Source organism: Lontra canadensis, unplaced genomic scaffold (genome assembly GCF_010015895.1).
Source record: "Lontra canadensis isolate GAN:19392208 unplaced genomic scaffold, GSC_riverotter_1.0 scaffold15, whole genome shotgun sequence".
Classification (NCBI taxonomy): Eukaryota; Metazoa; Chordata; class Mammalia; order Carnivora; family Mustelidae; genus Lontra; species Lontra canadensis.
The window spans coordinates 9945594-9963687 of NW_022631009.1; positions in this window are offsets into that span (position 1 = coordinate 9945594).

Consider the following 18094-nt stretch of genomic DNA (forward strand, 5'->3'; position numbering starts at 1 on the left):
AAGAATACTACATCTTTTCATTTCATTTGTTGTGTTAAAGATCTTCAACAACATATTTCATGAAGCAGAAACAAGAATTTGCAAACTTGAAAACAATCTCCTGAAATTAACCAGAAGATTAAAATGAAATAAAGAAAAAAAAAAAAAAAAACACTTAGGGGATCTGTGGAACACTATCAGGAGTGCATATACACACATTATGGGAATCTAAAGAAAGGAGAAAAAACAAAGGGTAGAAATCCAGTTCAAAAAAATAATGGCTAAAAACTTGTTAAGTCTGAGGAGAATTATGGACATCCAAGTCCATGAAACTCAAAAATCCCCAGACTGAACCAGATATTTTCACCAAGATACCTTACAATCAAACCTTTTAATATCAAAGCTCAAGAAAGGATTTTGAAAGCAGGAAGGGCAAAAATAAATCACATACAAGGAAATACCACTAAGGCTACCAGAGGATTTCTCAGCAGAAACCTTGCAAGTACAGGAGAGAATAGGATAATGTATTCAGAGTGATGAAAGAAAAATAAACTGCCAACTAAGAATAGTTTATCCAGCAAAGTTGTCTTTACTACTGGGTATTTACACAAAGAAAACAAAAATACTAATTCAAAAAGATATATGCACCCTTATGTTTATTGCAGAATTATCTACAATAGCCAAGATATGGAAGCAATCAAGTGTCCATTGATAGGTATACACACACACAAATGGAATATTACTCAGTTGTTTAAAAAAAAATGAGATCTTGTCATTTGCAACAAAGTGGATGGACCTAGAGGGTATCATGCTAAATAAGTCAGACAAAAAAAGACAAAGACCATATGATTTCATTTATATGTGGAATTTAACAAATCAAATGAACAAACAAAAAAAGGCAAAGACAGACCCACAAATACAGAAAAACTGTTCATTGCCAGATGGGAGGAAAGTTGGGGGATATGCAAAAAATGGTGAATAGGAGTGGAAGGTACAGGCTTTTAGTTATGGAAATAATAAGTCATGAGGATGAAAGGGACAGAATAGAGAATACAGTCAATCATATTATAATAATTTTGTATGGTGATAGACAGTAGCTATACTTGTGTTAAATACAGCATAGTATATAGAGTTTTTTAATTATAATGTTGTATACCTGAACATAATGTGGTGTTGTAAATCAATATATTTCAATATTACAAAAAGATGTAAGTTATGACATGAAAAATGAAATAGGATGGGGTGCCTGGGTGGCTCAGATGGTTAAGTATCTGACTCTTGGTTTCGGTTCAGGTCATGATCTCAGGGTTGTGAGATGGAGCCTTGCAACAGGCTCCGTGCTCAGCAGGGAACCTGCTGGAAATTTTCTCTCCCTGTCCCCCTCAAAATAAATAAATAAATCTTAAAAAAACAAAACAAAACAAAATGGAGGCAAATAAATGTGTAGAGCTTTTATATATGATTTTCAGCTTAAAATGAACTGTTATGTCTTATTTAAGCCTTATGAAAATTACAGAGCAAAACCTATAGTAGTTACACAAAAGATTTTAAAAAAAGCATACAACTATAAAAAAAAAATCACACTGACAGAAAAAGATACAAAGGAACTACAGGACAATCTGAAAACAATTAAATTGGTATAAGTCTTTATCCATCAAAAATTACTCCAAATGTAAATGGATTAAATTATCCAGTGAAAAGACACACAATGGCTGAATAAATTAAAAAAAAAAAAAAGATCCAATGGTATGCTGCCTATAAGGAACTCATGTCAAGGACACGCAGTGAAAATGAAAGAATAATGAAAGATATTCCCTTCAAATAACAATAAAAGAGCAAGAGTGGTTATATTTAAATCAGAGAATATAGACTGAATCAAAACCTATAACAAGAAATAAAGGAGGCCATTATATGAGGACAAGGGGGTCAATTCATTAAGAGAATATAACCATTATAAATATGTATATATGCCCAACATTGGAACATCTAAATATAGTAAGCAATTAACAGATCCAAAGACAGAAATAGATAGCAACATTGCAGAGATGATGTAGAGATGAAATCAGTAAAGAAATAATGGAATTAAACTATGTATTACACCAAATGGAGCTGACAGACATATATAGAATATCCAATTGCAGCAAAATACTTATTTTTGTCATGTGTACAGAAAATGTTCTCCAGGAGAGATCATATGTTATCATAAAAACAAGTCTTACCAAATTTAAAGTTGAAATCCTATCAAGGGTCTTATTTGACCACAATGGTTTAAATGAGAAATCTCAGTAACATTAGAAAAGCTGGAAAATTAAATATGTGAAAATTAAAGCCATTTCTAAATAACCAATGGATCAAGTAAATCAAAAGAGAAATCTAAAATATATCTTAACACAAAAGAAATAGACACACAACCTAACAAAACCTATGGGATGAACCAAGGACAGTTTTAAGTGGAAAATCTACAGTAATAAATACTTACATTAGCATAGAATTGTTGAATCATTATGCTGTACTCTGAAACTAATATCACACTGCACGTTGGTTATACATAAAAAAAAAATCACAAATTATCTAACTTCACATACAAGGAACTCTAAGAAGGTGAACAAACTAATCCAAATTTAAGAATAAGGAAGGGAAAAAAAATAAGGAAGGCAATAAAGACTAGAGCATAAAAGATAAGAAAGACAACAGATAAGATCAATGAAACTAAAAGTAGTTTTTTTTAAATTTTTTTGAAATATAAAATTGACAAACCCTCAGATGAAGAAAAAGTAGTGAAGAGTCCAATAAAATCAGAAATGAGGGGTGCCTGGATGGCTCAGTTCGTTGAGCATTTGATTCTTGATTTTGGCTCAGGTCATGATCTCAGGGTCCTGAGATTGAGCCCTGTGTTGGGCTTTGCACTCTGCACAGAATCAGCTTTTCCTTCTCCCTCCTCCCTGCCCCTCCCCCTACTTGCTTGCTCTTTCTCTAAAACAAATCTTAAAAAAAAATCAGAAATGAAAGAGAAGACATTACACCAGATACCACAGAAATACAAATAGTATCAAAAGACTATGAATATCTATATGTCAAAAAATTTGATAACATGGAACCCAGAACAAAATGGCTTTACTGGTGAATTCTAGCAACATTTAAGGAAGAATTAATACCAATCCTTAGAAAACGGTCTCAAAAAGTTGAGAAGAACACACTCTTCTAAACTGATTTATAAGGCTAAAATTGCCCTCATATAAAAGCCAGTAAAAGACAGTTTAAGAAAATTACAGACCAATATTCCTAATTATCTTAGGTATAAATATATTCAACAAAATACTAGCCAACTGAATCCTAGAGCACATTACAAGGATCATGTGCCATGATCAAATGGGATTTATCACTGGGATAAAAGGATGATTCAATATATACAAAACAGCAAATGTGATATGCCACATTAACCAAATGCAGAAAAATCTTATCACTTCAATAGATGCAAATAAGCATTTGACAAAATTCAACATTCTTTCATGATAAAACTTTGCAACATATAATGTATAGAAAGAATGTATCACAACATGCTAAAGGCTATATATGACAAGCCCATAGCTAAAAGATTTTCCTCAAAGATCAGGAACAAGACAAGGATGCTCACTTACACCATTTTTATTAAACATAGCTTTAGAAGTTCTAGCCAGAGCTATGAGGCAGAAAAAATTAAAAAGTGGCATCCAAGTCAGAGAGAAAATGATCGGTTTATAAATGACATGATTTATGACATACATATATATATATATATATGTCGTATATATATATTTCAGATAGCTCACTGTTATTGTATAGAATACAGCTTATTTTGGTATATTGATTTTTGTATCCTGAAACCTTACTGAATTTGTTTAACAGTTTTTGGTGGAGTCTGTAAGGTTTTATATGTATATATAAAGGTTTTATATGTACATATTGTATTCTATATAATAACAGTGAGCTATATGAAAGAGGAATCAAGAGAACCACTCAATAGCATCAAGAACAATAGAAAATTTAGGCATTAATTAAGCAAGGAGGTTAAATATATGTACATTGAAAACAAGATTTTGATTAAAAAAATATTGAGGACACAAGTAAATGGAAAGATATCTCATGCCTTAGACAGGAAGAAACATTTTTAAAGTCTTTATGACACAAAGTGATCTATACATTTAATGCAAACCCTATTAAAATTCCAATGGCATTTTTCACAGAAATAGAAAAACATTCTAAAGTTCATCTGAAACCACAAAAGATCCCAAAGAGCCAAAGTGATGTTGAGAAAGAAAAGCAAAGCTAGAGACACTATGCTTACTGATTTCCAACTATATTGCAAAACTACTGTAATAAGAACATTATAAAACTGTTCTAGCACAAGAACAGGCACAGAGACCAAGGACAGAATAGAAAGACAAGAAATAAACCCACACATATACACTCAACTTGTCTGACAGGGTGCCAAGAGCCCGTAATAAAGAAGGGATAGTCTCTTCAATAAATACTGTTGAGAATCTGGATATACATGAAAAAAATTAAGCTGGAGCCCTATCTTACATTATTCCCAACAATAAATGCCAATTGTGAAATGGATTAAAGACTTAAATGTAAGACATCAAACTATAAAACTTTTAAAAGAAGACCTATGTAAAAACTTCCTAACATTGATCTGGACAATGCCTTTTTTAAATATGTTGCCAAAAATACAGGGAACAAAAGCAAAAATAAATAAATGGGACTATCTCAAACTAAAGCTTCTGCACAGCAAAGAAAACCATCAACAAAATAAAAAGTTAACCTATGGAATGGGAGAAAATATTTGCAAACCATATATCTGATAAAGGGTTCATAACCAAAATCTCTAAGAAACTCATATAACTCAACAGAAAAAAATGATTTTAAAATGGGCAAAGGACATGAATACACATCCTCAAAGACATACAAATGGCCAATAAAAAAAGGGTCTATGAGTAGATACTCAACACCTCTATCAAGGAAATACAAATCAAAGAAGAAGTACCATTTCATATTAGGATAGCTATTATCAAAAAGTCCAAAGATTAGCAAGTGTTAGTGAGAATGTTGAGAAAAGGGAAACTTTGTACATTGTAAGAATGTAAACAGAATATGGGGATTTCTTGGGAAAAAAAATAGAACTACCATATGATCCAGTAGGGTCACTTCTGGTTATGTATCCAAATGAAATAAAATCAGTATCTCCAAGAGATAGCTGTACTTCCATGGTTACTACACTATTATTCACAACAGTCAGAATATGGAAACAATCTGTCCATTGATGGATGAATGGATAAAGAAAATGTAGTAAATACATTTAACAATGTATTATGCAGCCAAAAAGAGAAGGAAATCTTGCCACTTGTGACAACATACATGAAACTGTAAGGCATTATACCAAATGATATGTCAGACAGAATAAGAAATACTGTATGATTTCACATACATGTAGAATCTAAAAAAGCTGGTGGTTACCAGAAATTGGGGAGGGAGGGGTAAATGAGATGTTCAAATGGTACAAACTACCAATTGAAAGAGGATAACTTCTGGAAATTTAAAGTACAACATGAAGACTATAGTTAACAGTACTGTATTGTATCCTTGAAAGGTCCCTAGTGAGTAGGGCTTAAATGTTTTCATTATAGCAAAAACAAAAATCATAATTATGTGAATTAAAGGCTATATTAACTAACCTTATTGTGGTAGACATTCCTCAATATATCCCTATACCAAATCATCACTTTGTATAAGCTTATACTTTAATAATGTTATATATAATTAAACAGTTGCATATATAATTAAAATGTAATGTATATAATCATATCTCAATAAAGCTGGAAAAGAATAATTGATGCAAAGGAAAAAAGTCCCAAGAAGGATGAAAAAATTTTATCTCTTTCAGTATTTAAAAATGTTTTTAATGGTTTCTTTGTCCTAAAATTCGCATACTAAAATTCTTAATGGTTCATTATTGTAGCCATTGTCAAAATATCTATTTTTTTTTAAAGATTTTATTTATTTATTTGTCAGAGAGAGAGAGAGAGCGAGCACAGGCAGACAGAATGGCAGGCAGAGGCAGAGGGAGAAGCAGGCTCCCCGCCAAGCAAGGAGCCCGATGTGGGACTCGGTCCCAGGACGCTGGGATCATGACCTGAGCCGAAGGCAGCTGCTCAACCAACTGAGCCACCCAGGCATCCCAAAATATCTATTTTTTTAATACTTAAGCTGAGGCATGAGTAGGAAGAAGGACTCAAAGAACAATCTTTCGCTAAGTATCTATTCTAATAATAATAATAATAATTAACAAGTACTAAATGTTATTTGCAATGTTCCAGGGACACTGAATGGATGGGTTTATTTAGTATTCACAATAGTCTTATCCTTTTGCCATTGGTGAATCTGAGACTTTAGAGATTAAGTAATTTACCAGATTGGTTAAAGGTTAATCGATCTAAATTCAAAGTCACACTCCAATACCCATTTTTTAAAACATATTTAGTATATCTTCATTATGTGTCAAAATCTCTGCCAGGCATCTCATGTACATTAAATTAATCCCTACTATAATAAACCTCTATAATAAGTACTTTTGAAAAATCATTTTTACAGATGAAGAACTTGTCATTCAGATGGATCATGCATCCAGGAACCAATGGAGTTGAAATTCACAGCTGTAGTTTATTGTCATATACTACAATTCACATTCTTCAAAAGTAAAAGGGAAAAACTCATAAAAATCATCACATTGGTCCAGATTTGATTATGTAATTGTTTCCCTTTCCTAATTATGTCTATGCTATTGTGGTATTATGCACCAAAAGAAAAACTCATTTAAATTTCAACAGTTTGGATTCACTTCCCATATTATAGGCATCATGCTGATTTTTAGGATTTATACATAATACCTACATTTAATGATACTCAAAATATTAATAGAGGGTTTTAAATCAGTTATATTTGGCAGGCTAACAAAATCACAACTGAAACATAGAAGAGAGCTATATAACACAGACTAAGTGTTAAAATCAAGAAAAGATTTCTAAAGAGATGGGTCAGAGGAGATTTTTGAAGGATAGAGAGAAATATGCTAGATGAAGTAAAAGAACATTTCAGGTTGATGTAACATGGACAGAAGAAGGCATCTGGCAAATGATGGGGGGTGAGAAATAATGGCAAGATGACCCAGAATTTTTAATACCATGCTAAGAACCTTAAACTAGGAACTATAACAAATATTCAGCCACAACAAGTTTTGCAGCAGAGAGTTACATAATCAAATGTGTTTTAAATAGATCACTTTCATGGCAAGGTAGAGAACAGACTGAAACAAACAGTCTGGGTCAATAATTCATGCAAGAATGAGGTCGTAGGCACATAATTGCAGGGAGGATGGAGCAAATGGGATAGATTTGTGGACAACTTTGTGATGGAGATTTTACCTAATTTGAAATTAAGGGAAAGAGGTCAAAATGATATAATTCATTTTTTTTTATGGAAAAGGGAGAGGGAGATTTCACTAAAAACTATATACCATGAGAGACTGTGGACTCTGAAAAACAAACGGAGTGTTTTGGAGGGTAGGGGGGTAAGGGCTTGGGTGAGCCTGGTGGTGGGTATTAAGGAGGGCACATATTGCATGGAGCACTGGGTGTGGTACATAAACAATGAATGTTGGAACACAGACACACAAAAATAAAATTAATTTTTAAAAGGTGTATTAATTAGGATTACACAACCTTATAATATATAATTATTTGAACATTAAAAAAAATCCCATTTCATGAATGTGATCCTTTATGGGATTACAAATACATGTAAAAAGAAAGCATGATTCATTTAACTACTTTTCTGAAGATCACTCTAATTTTTTACTGAATGAACTGAGTTATCAAAAATCACATTTTATAGAGGTATTACTAATAGGTCTTAAACATGTCCTTGCTGTCAGAGTCCTTATAATTTTGTCTTTAGTCTGAACCTAGTATTACAACATTTATGCTATGAAATGTCTTAATTTGCCTTGGCAATATTCATTAATTAAATTTTGACAGGGACACTTAACTACCTATTAACCCCAAATTAAATCTGAAAATTCTATACCATACAATGGACTATAATTTCTATAATCTCAATTCCATTGGTTCATAGGTGCATAACCCCTTTGATCTCTTTGAAATATATTTGTGATGTTTATCTGGGCAATATTCATTAAGATAATTTCATAGCATTCAGATTATAATACTAGGCTCAGACCAAAAACAAAATTATAAGAACTCTAATAACACCATTATCTATAGCTCTAGTGAAAAGAATAAAAATCTGATTTAAATAATGTATAATGCCCATATGGAAATCTTTTGCACTACTGTCATTTGGAGAAATTTTGTATATAAAAGAATAAATTTTTAATTGCATTTGGAATTCTATGTAGCTATGTTGTCTAATGCTTATTTTTATGTCATTAAATATTTAATTTTCACATGAAACACATTTTCCTCATAAACTCCATAGTACCATACTCAACAAGAGTTCTTTTTTGAGATATAAATTTGCCATACCTGCCTATCATAAATTTTCTGTTTTGATGATAGGTTTTTGAATGTTAATTTGCCATTGTAATTTCTTATATAAAATATTTGAAAAATTGTTGTGGGTTCTGTTATTGGATTTTGCTATTTGTTGTGTTTAGTTTATTTCCTTGGTAAAAAGTTCTTAAGCATTATTTTTAGAGTAATAAATGACAAATAATGAATGAAGATATTATGATAAATGAAAAAAATAAAAAATTGGGACCCCAGATTTTAATACTTTACTGATTTTTTTTCCACCGGGAGGTGGGTTTTTGAAAACATATGTGTATCATATTTTTCTATATTCCTAATGATAAATTTAGAAAGGATAACTCATGGAATCATTAGGCTATATTTGCATTAAACTTTACTTGAGCATTCATTAAAAGTATTCTTGCTCATATATACCCTAATACATGTTTCAGCTTAGAATAGAGGTTTACATTTAAATAGAAAAAAGCAGAACCATTAACATAAATGGAGAAAGAATGGAGGCACATGATAATAGGCAATCATGGGGAATAGGCAAATGTCATTAAGGCATAAAATTCCATGTGTGTGAGAGAAAACACTGTGTAGCACCGAACAAAATTGGTCTGTCAATAAAATTAGGTCAGAGAATTTTTTAGACCTTACATTTAAGGGTTTGAAACCATAAGATCATAGAATTCAGTTTTAGGAGTGATTTTTCTTTCTCCTAAAAAGTGTTTTTATCTATGAATTTCTTCAAATTTTTAGAAAGAGCAGTTTATCACATAACATTAGTATCAAAGAAGAACTTAAAGTATAAATGTTACTCATTGGGATGAGTTATTCATAAAACTCTTCAAAACTAATTTTTTCCCCTACACTTAACCAAGTTGCTGTAAAACAACAGTAAAAAGCCTTAAAAATTATGCAACTATGATTATGTACTATAAAAATTATGTGATTGGGGGAAAAGGATAGTTATTTTAGAGAAGAAAAATCATAGAATAATCATATAATCAAATCATATTCTTCATGCCCTTTTAATATAATGTGTTGTTTTCCCTTACTGCCTGAGCAAGTCTCTTGAGCTCCCAGATGAAAAAGTAAGCAATGTGAAAGGGATTTATAACTTCCAGGAAATTGCTTGGTTATATCAATAAAAGAAATAAACTCTAGATATTTACAGCCTAGAAATCCAGTTTTCCGGAGTGTCCCTGAATAGGTCTTCCAATATGAGACACTATCTAATAGTGAATATAGCCACAGAAACAGCTAGGCTGAAGATCTTAGGGTAAGAAACACATTTGTTATTAATTAATTAATTAAGTAAGTTCACCTTGGGGGGAAAAAAAAGTCACATAGGGACATTGAAGACATAGAAGAACTGATTGTCCAGACTTTATTACATCTAAAACAACATTGAAATGGGTCCGTTTTGTTTGTTTGTTTTAGTATGTTAAGTTGTTTTAGTATGTTAAGTGCTTTTAGAACAGAAAGTAGAAATTACTCTTGAGAACGTCTAAATAAAAAAATATAATTGGTTACCAAAATTTAACTACTTATTCAAACTGAAGAAATTTTATGGACTAAGCAGGTTATATGTTAATATTAATAGAAAGCACAACAACAACAGATTGGGGTCATGAATTCCCATAGTATTAACTTAGAGATCCTCAGATGGTTCCTGATCTTAGCTTGGCAAATCAGTGGAATAAGCCTAAGGCAGAATTGAGCCTGGAAATAAGAGGTCAAATAATAATAACTAGGCAAAAATCAGCATCTGATAGAATATCAATCTAGACCAATTTTGAATTGTTTTCTCTCTAGGAAGTGTGTGTTACCATGTGTTCATTAATTAAATATTGATTGAATAACTGCCACGGCCATATTATGCTAGGCATGAAGGTGATGATGTCAACACAACAGTTTCTGGATTTAAGATCATAATTTCAAAGTCAAAATGCATATGCAATAAATGACAAAATGGAAAAGCTTCATTAATTATGCAAAAATCAATTTCCTCAGTTTAACCCTAGGTGACTGAAGGTCGGTAATAAAAAATAAATTATTTTAAAAAACATTTTTAAGTATACTAATATGAAATTGAGGAAAAAACTAGTGTCTATATAAGAAAAGCAAAATAAACTTATTTCTTGCTGTAAGTTAATTTCATACATTAGGACAAATGAGGGTTATTCATTTATATTTGACAACTAGACATCCCAGGTATTGTTTTATTAAATATTGATAATATATCTATAAAGTCTTAAACTGTGCCTTGTTTATGAAGAAATGAAATTTATTCTTTCTGGAATTTATCCTACTCTAAATGATTAAGATTTATAATCATTTTATAATTAAAAACTTAGTGGAGGGATTTTTAAATATTCTGATACTGTAAGTATGAAATGAAACATATACTGCTTTTGATTATTGTATTAGGTACTAAGCAAATATTAAAAAGCCCATCAATTTCTTTTTTAATCTCATCAATTTCTTAACAAAATTAGTCAAAAGAGAAAATATAGCTTTCTCTAGTCAGTAATTTGAGGGTTTATGTCAAAAGTTGATAAATAAAAAAACGGGATCATGTCTCAATTATTGTCAGATTTTCATAGGAATATCATATATGCATCTTTAAAAGTCAACTATATTAACCAGACAGGTCAAAAATCTTGTCCTATAATGCCCTTCCTAGCCACCAATATAAAAACAAACATGGTCACATACATAAAGTAGTATACCAAAGTAAAGGAAACAATTACACAAAAGAAACATAATTATATTTGGTGCTGAGGACCCAGAGATATCCAATATGTCCTCCTGAAGAAGATACTCTTATGAAATTCACCTTTAAAAAATTCTGATATGACAAATGATTTAACTAGTAAACAATATTTTGCTAAGAATATAAGGGAACCAACAAGCCAAGCATAAAGATAACAGAATATTATAAATGTATGATAATAGAATGCCAAATTAACATTTTACAAATGACAGTGAAAAAGCTGTATATTTAATATAACAGTTGAATACCTAAATGATTTTAGTGAAAATAAGAAAACATGTTATTTTCTTATTTTCACATATATGAAAATATATATGAAATGATCATATATCACATGATCTATGAAATGACTAATATGGGTAAAATTTTGATATGTGAAATGATTACATATATGTGATCATATATGTGGAAAAATTTTCAATTTCAAAATTTCAAATTTCAATTTTTCAAAATTTCAATCAATATAGGTAATGAAATTTCAAAAATATAAATTTCAAAATTTCAATCAATATGGGTAAAATTTTGATATAAACAAAATAAATTCATGGTGAATATATAAATCCAATAGAAATTTAAGTAAGAAGATTGATACAACCCAAATTATACAAAGATATATATGAATAGAAAATATAAGATAATTACTTTGGAGTTGGGGGGAATCATAGGATGCACAGAAGATTGCTGTGTAATAATCAAGTCAAATCTAGAATATATTTTACATTATTTGAAAATTACATGAAAGAGTTTACTTAAAAAACAAATTTCTTAAATTTATAAATACACACTATGTTCTAAAAGGAGTTTATGGTTGAACAGTACATACAAAACATATATAACCATTAGACTAAAGTCTTTACTAATATCAAAAACAGCTTGAGAGAGATTTAGAAGATAAAGCCATGATTATAAACAATAATGTCCATGCATAAAAATGCAAATATATTACATAGGCTAATTTGTGTACTGAATTTTAATTAAAGCAAAATATATTTTGGTGGTTGCCTTTGCTTCTAGAATGTGCTCTAGGCAAACTTGTCATATATATATTTTTTTAAGATTTTATTTATTTGAGAGAGAGTGAGGGAGAGCATGAGAGTGCAGGTTAAGACCGGAGGGAGAAGCAGACTCCCCACTGAGCAGGGAGCCAGACTTGGGGCTCAATCCTGGGACTCTGGGATCATGACCTAAGCTAAAGGTAGACACTTAACAACTGAGCTACCCAGGTGCCCCAAAACTTGTTATATTAAACAGAAATCTTTCCTTTTGCTATTCTCTCTATCCCCCGTTTCTTTAGAGGTATTTAAACCAGCCTCATCACAATTTCTCAAGAACTTTACCATAATATTTTTCTATATCTTCTCTCTTCTCATTAATTAATGCTGTCTTGGTAATACTGCCTAAGGGCTATATCCTTAAAATATGTATTCACTACAGTTAAGTAGTGAAGCTACTGGATGTTTCCTATTATGCTAATTATTATGTTACATTGCATCTCTCTGAAGGTGAAAATACCATGAGTGCATAAAAGTGCTACAGCTCAATTTTTATGGAATTTTAAGAGATGGTAGTACAAATGACAGTATCTTATTTCAGAATTTAATGTTTATTTAGCACTTCTGTGTTTCCATTATTGGCAAAGAAATATCTCATTTAATACTACTAACAGTCTTATATACCAAGTACAACAGTTATCCAGAATTTGTACTGAGAATTGTGTTTAGAAATGTAATTTGTTGTAGTGATCCAAAGGGGCACGTGCACCTGAATGTCTATAGCAGCAGTGTCCACAATAGCCAAACTATGGAAAGAACCTAGATGTCCATCAACAGACGAATGGATAAAGAAGATGTGGTATATATATACAATGGAATACTATGCAGCCATCAAAAGAAATGAAATCTTGCCATTTGCGATGACGTGGATGGAACTAGAGGGTATTATGCTTAGTGAAATAAGTCAATCGGAGAAAGACAACTATCATATGATCTCCCTGATATGAGGAAGTCGAGAAGCAATGGGGGGGGTGGGGGGTAGGAAAAGAATAAATGAAACAAGATGGGATCGGGAGGGAGACAAACCTAAGAGACTCTTAATCTCACAAAACAAACTGAGGGTTGCTGAGGGGAGGGGGGTGGGGAGAGGGTGGTGGGGTTATGGACATTGGGGAGGGTATGTGCTATGGTGAGTGCTATGAAGTGTGTAAACCTGACGATTCATAGACCTGTACCCCTGGGGCTAATAATACATTATATGTTAATTAAAAAAAAAAGAAACCTAATTTATCCAGGGTATTGGGTTGTAAAGCTGGTTTTTGAAATGCACACCCTGAGCTTAGAGGTTTCAAAGTTTACTAAAACTACATGCCTCCAAGCTGAGATAAATATGATACAGGAGATCATAAAAAGCCCAGAAACACCAGATTATAAATTCCTGGAATGCTCTTAAATATTGTCTTTAAAATCCCAACATTTGGCGCATTATCTAACATATTCTTTATATTTATTAACCCAAAATGTTAATCTGGTGTTTCTGGTCAGTAAAGACTTTTAAGCTTAAATAAAATAATTTACATACCAAGTAGTTTGAAAAATTAACATGGACAATATGGACCTCAAACTTCGGAAAAACAGAAACCAACAACAAAAACTGTTATGTTAGTTCAAAAATGTATTCACACATTTCAATATGAGACTAGAGAACAGCTCTAGAATAACCTGGAAAGTGGGACAACAGTCAGGTCTCCAAGTTTCTCATCTTTTCTGTCCCTCTCTTTATCTTTTCTTTGAAGAACTGTGAAAATACTAAGGGTTAACCTTTGGAAACCAAAGATAAAGAGTTGAAGAGAAAAACCTTGTAGATCTAATCCCTGATAATTAAGAACCTAGAATTTGAAGCTTAAGAGGAAAAAAATAGCTATGAAAAGAAAAAAAAATCTGGCTCCCACTTAGGATATAGACAGCTGGAAGGAGTGCCAAACTCACTTTAATAACAAGATGGATAATCTACAAAAATCATGCATTTTATTGAACCCATCAAAGAGTTGAAGCTACAGGGCAAACAACTAAACTGTTACTGAAGGAAAGACCTGTGCCTCCAAAGAGACACAGGATACAAGTACTGGCTCATCAGAGAAAGAGCGTGGGGGGAAGAAACACATGACATGAAGACAAATTTAGATAACATATTTAATGAATTACTAAAGGCTGAGTGGAAATATAAAATTCTGAGAACGCTGATACAAGGCAAGTTCAAACATGTGTTCAACAAGAGCTTGCAAGAAAGTCTGGGACAGAACAGGAGATCAGAAAAAGCAGAGGAAAGCAGCTGCCAATAGAAATGAGGAATAAAGTCTCATTCAGATACTTCTCTAAGGAATGAAAACATTCAACCACCAGAGGAATGGCAACCACCCTTATGACCCTCCAGGACACAGGTGAAGACCAACAGAAGCTAAAAGAAGGACACAAGAAAAGCCTTCAGCCCCAGAGAAGGGATATTAAAAAAGTCGTCCTGGGTTCAGATCTTGTTTCAGTATTATTAGAGATCTCTTAGCAATGGACAAGAGGACGTACCACTGAGAAAATGCAATTCCTGAGACACAGTAATGCAGAGCCCATTAGAAAAAGAACAAAAGGGAACTCCTCCCCTCTTCCCTACAGAAATACACTAGCAAGAACTGAGTCACATGTATGAAAATTGTTCCCAACTGAAGAAGGGGAAAAATATGGAGAATCTCTGAGGAAAGGGATACAGGTGAGGCTTAAAGCTGAAGAGTGAGCTCGAACACTGAGAAAAATCCGTCAGCAAACTTGCTCCATCTGAAGGAGAGGTAATTCTAGAGGAATTTAAAGCTGGCAGTGTGAAGAAGGAAACCATGGTGATAACTACTCAAATAGCTCAACTACCCCCAGTACATTAATGACTTAGCAGAGTAAGAGGCATACCTATTTACACAATGTTTACCTTAGTCACTACTATCCTAAACATGTCGGTCCAGCTTTCAGTGAAAAATTAAGAGGCACCAAAAAATCAATTGCTTTTTTTTCACTTTTTTTTAAAGATTATTTATTTGAGGGGGGAGGGGCAAAGGGAGAGAGAGAATCTCTAGTGGACTCATCCTGAGCAAAGAGCCCGATGTGGGGTTCGATCCATGACCCTGAGATCCTGACCTGAGCTGAAAATCCAGAGTTGGTGTGTAACCAACTGAGCCACCCAAGTACCCCTCAACTGCTTTCCAAATAAAATGTAATTAATAGAACCAGACTCATGAGTCAGGTGTTGGAACTCGCAGGCAGATACTTTGATCTTGTTTTTATTTATTTATTTATTTTTCCAGGCAAAAAACTTCAAATGATTATGATTTCTATGTTAAAGGGTCTAATAGAGCAAGTGGACAGTTTGCCTAATCAGCAGAAAGATGAAGATTACAAGAAGAATCAAATAGAAATGCAAAAAATAAAAAACAACTGCACCTGAAATGAATGTTGTTTACAAGTTCAACAGGAGACTTGACAGAGCCAAGAAAAGAACCAGTGAACTTGGAATTGATAGACATTACCCAAACTGAAAAGCATCCAGGAGTTGTACACAATATTAAACACTACGAAATATGAACAATTAGAAGTTCAGAAACAGAAGAAATGGAAAACTGTGCAAAAAAGTATTTGAGGATATAACCACCAAGAATATTCCAAAAATTATCAGACATCAAACTATATATTCAGATCCATGAAGTTCAAAGAAGAAAAAAAAAAAAAACCATAGCATGATTATAATACATATCTATTAGAAAAGCAAACACAACAAACCTGGCTGTGTCAAGTGTTAGGAGGTACACAACAGCAATGCCTGTGCCCTCAAACAGTGAAGTGAAAATGTGAAATAACATTAGCAACAAGTTCAGGAAACTGTTTTGACAGTTTGTTATAATGTTAAGCCTACACTTACCATATAGTATATTAATCTCACTCTTAAGAGTTTGCCCAAGGGAACTGTTTTTAAACTTCTGTTTCTAAAGACATGTAGGCAAATATTCATAGCAGCATTATTCAGAGTTGTGCCTACCTGCAAACAAAACATCCTTCAACTGGTGAAGAAAATAAATGATGTTAAACTCGTGCTATAAAATACTGTCCAACAATTAAAGATGCTGATAATTCTCACATCTATTATACAAAATTAAAGAAGTCAGACTCAAAAGATTAGATACTACATGGTTCTATTTGTGCGACATTCTGTAAAAGGAAAATCTGTAAGAACAGAGAGCCAATATGCTAGGGGCCGTATAGGAGGAGAGGGTTTGACTATAAAGGGGTATAATTGGGGGGGGGGGAATGGGAATTTTGACTATGGCAGCAGTTAGAAAACCGTGTATTAGTCAAAATGCTCAGAACTATATATTAGAACTGTGAATTTTACTATATGTAAATTAGGCCTCAGTAAATAGGAGTTCAAAGACAAAATCATGGGGCCTTTAGTGGTTCGTAGCATTTATGGATCTTTGTCTAGGAATCTTAGGTGGGTACTATCCAGTTCAGAAAGCCTACTACTTAATCTGATTTTTTCCTTTATGATGAGGTCTGCCTCTAAGAATCCTGAGAAAACTTCAGTTTTAGATCCCCAAAGAGTAAATTATTCAGGTTGTAGAACATGATGTATTGACTGACTGTGGAAATATGGATCCAGGGATCTATGCCTTGCTTCTTAACTGCTTTGTCAGTATTTAATAGTACTTGATAAGCTCCTTTCCACCAAGGTTCAAACCAGTTGGTATTGTTTCCGGTAAAGCAGGTCTCTTGACTTAAGTTCATGCAGAGATCTCTGTGGTTTATTTATGGGAAAAGCCACTTGTACCTATTGGGTATATCTGGTATATACCAACTTGGATATGCTACATTAAACCTTTACAGTAATTAGTCACATCAATCTGTAAAAGAACAGAGTCAAGACAGACACATAGGCCATCTGTTGACCAGCTCATACAGAAATAGGCTATAAATTCCTTTTGGAGCTCACCCATGACTATAAGAATTATTAACAAAGCTTTTGACAATGGCATTTGACATTCCTTAGTTTGTACAAATCTCAGTTTTAATATGCCATTCATTCATTCAATTTATCTGAGAACTAGAACGGTAAGAACACAGAAGCTTCTAGGAGATAGGTAAGAGTTTTCCATTAATCACTTTTGCATTTAATGGGTAGGGGGTTTGTTTTTAGCTAAAATGAAAACAGCTGTCTTTTGACAGAGTATAGCTTCTAGCCAGGGGGCGGGGGGGGGAGGTGCAGGGGGGAGGTGGGAAATACTAAGAAGATATCAACAAACAATAGAAGGAAGCAATTGTATAGAAACTGCAAATGGATGGACAATGAGACATTGATTATTGGGTATTGCTAATGTTACACTTCAGCCAGTGTTACAAAGTAGATAGGACATGGGCTAGAAAAATTCTCAACAAATTTTAGTGAAATGCGGCATAAGCCAAGGGCACACAATAAGAAATAAAACTTGAGTGTTAAGGAAAAAAGTCCAGGGTTCCTGGGTGGCTCAGTTGGTTAAGCGACTGCTTTCGGCTCAGGTCATGATCCCCAAGCCCCAGGATCGAGTCCTGCATAGGGCTCCCGGTTCCACAGGAGTCTGCTTCTCCCTCTGACCTTCTTCCCTCTCATGCTCTCTCTCACTCTCTCTAAAATAAATAAATAAAGTCTTAATAAAAAAAGAATAAAAGTCCAGACTTTTGCACAGTGAAGGAAACCAACATGAAAA